Here is a 2432-nt window from a genome sequence, read left to right on the forward strand (position 1 = left end):
ATGGGGATAGTCAAGCATCCTGGCTATCGTTCTGCAGATTTTAAGTCCCCTCTTGTGACCCAGGGGAGCATTCACTTCTCTCAGTGTAAGAAATCAGGACGCAGTTAGAAGCTTGTTTTTGGAAGGCGCTGGAAGCTACAAGAAACAGGGGGGGCCTCGCTCTGAGATGTCTTGGCACAGGCGAGCGGGTGGCCGGTTGCCGCAGGTCAGCACTGATGTGCCTTGGCAGGCCAGCCGGAGAGATCAGGGCAGGATGTAGCAGAAGATGCCGCAGGTTGAGCCGCCTTGGAAAAGCCACGCAGAGAGCAAAGGGGTGTGGGGGGGCCTTGCTCAGCTGCCTGCGGGCACCGAATCTTGCCCAGCCACCACCGTCACTCCGTTTTCCTGCCCGCTGAGTTCTGGGGCAGCAGAAGGGTCTGCAAGAAAAGCTGTCCCTGCCAGAGCACACATCCCTTCCCCCAGGTCCCCGAGGCGTCCGTCTGCCCAGCCGTGCATGTGGGTTTGCTGCTCCCTCCTTGCTCGAAGCCAGAGCAGTTATAGTTTGCAGTGCCCAAGAGGGCAACCAAGGGGCAGGGGGGGTCTCCGGATGGAAGATGAGAGCAGCCCTGGCCCTGTGGCCAGTAAGTCACTCCCAGGTTGCGTGTGCAGGGTCAGGAGCTGGGGTCTCGGTCTTTGAAGCCACAAAGCTCTGTGCAGCAGGATGTCCTGATCAGTGCTCCCCTCCCTCCAAAGCTTTGGAGAGGAAAACCCAGTGCCCTGAAGCGGATGGTGGCCATCTCCGTGTGATTATCAGGGCTGGTGGAGCGCTCTGCCTGCCTTTGTGTGCTGGGATGCAAAACACGAAACATGCCCAATCACCTTTCAGAGGCACACAGGGGCAGGGTGAGACGCTACAGGTATGAGCTGGAGAAGGGAGATTCTTGTTAGGTATGAGGGAAAAAATCTTCACTGTGAGGGTGATAAAACACCGGCACAGGGACCAGACTGGGGCAGGAATTGCCATCCTTGGAGATCCTCCTGAGCAACCTGATCTACTGGCCCTGTTCTGGGCTGGGAGACACCAGGAACCTCCAGAGATCCCAACTGATCAAAACTATTGTGTGATTCAGAAAGCCCCAACCTGTAGCAACCCACGCTGAGCAGAGGTGAAGTGGTCACCAACGCGAGGGAGACCGCTGCCCAGAGAGCCATGGTTTCAAGGGAGGTTTGTCAAGGAGCCATTTCTTTTCTCAGGCACCTTGCCCAGAGGTGGGGTATGGAGCATTGAAGGATGCTGGGGCTCCATTCCTACTGCAAGTCCTAGCCCATGGGCTCTGTCCTGCAAGGTGCTTGAGTTGCTCAGCACCCTCATATTCCCTGGCAGCGGTGCAGGTAGACCTTTCGCACCAGGCAGGTTTGGAGCCAGTTCTAGACCTCTGTAGGACATGGACTTCACTGGCAGCTCAGGAAGACGTCTCCGCTTCTGCCTCAGGGGGAAGGATTTTCTTGCAAGCCCAAGCCTGCAAAGAGAGCTGCTTTCATGGCTGGTGTCTTGTTCCCCTTGAAGTAAGAGACCTCAGACCCAAATCAGAAGAAGGGCTGTGTCTCCATTATCCTGAGAGCTGGGACTTATACTGCCCTGGGCCACCTCTTAGAGGCTCTCCCCTAAAATGTCCTGTGGGAATGTCTCCTCTCCTCTAGGAAGGACTGAGAAGGAAGCGGGGTCTTGTGAGCAGGAAAGTAAGAGTGGGCAACAGTGTGATGCTTGCGTGGGGGAAGAGCAGAGGCTGTGGGGGAGAGGAGGTAACACCTCTCCTCTCTCAGGCACCAGTGCGACAGCGCCTGCATCTGAAGTTTTGAAAGAAGATTAAAAAATTGATTTAAGGCTTGGAAAAATACCTTACAGGGAGAAGTGTAAGCGAAACTGCCTGAACTCTTCGTGCAAAGATAAGTCAGAGGAGGTTTGATGGTAGGGCCAGGGAGGTGTCACAAGGAGGAAATGCTGGCGATGGCAGGACAGTTAAAGGCACTGAGACCCATAGCTTGAGCCAGACAGCTTCACGCATTGGACAGTGAGAGGGGATCGAGCTGTCAGAACTGCTGATGGTGTCTATGTCTCTTGGTGTCTGCAGATCCATGTGGAACAGAAGATGCAGGTTCGTCAAGCCGAAGTTCCCCAGTGTATCTTGATGAAATGGAGAGACTGGCCCTGGGGAGAGGGGTTCAGACTGACCTCACCTCCTCCAAAAGAGAAACCACTGCAGCTCTCCCCTCCATGTGGGTGATCTTACATGTAATTGGCCTGCTGTTTCCTATGAGAAGCACGTCCTGCAGCTACAAGGAAATATCTTGTCATCTGCCAAAGGGTTCCAGGGACAGGGTTATAATGCTAACTGCTTCCCTTGGCAGGACTCCTCTCCTCTCCTCTCCTCTCCTCTCCTCTCCTCTCCTCT

The sequence above is a fragment of the Phaethon lepturus genome, unplaced genomic scaffold (genome assembly GCF_000687285.1).
Source record: "Phaethon lepturus isolate BGI_N335 unplaced genomic scaffold, ASM68728v1 scaffold50537, whole genome shotgun sequence".
Classification (NCBI taxonomy): domain Eukaryota; kingdom Metazoa; phylum Chordata; class Aves; order Phaethontiformes; family Phaethontidae; genus Phaethon; species Phaethon lepturus.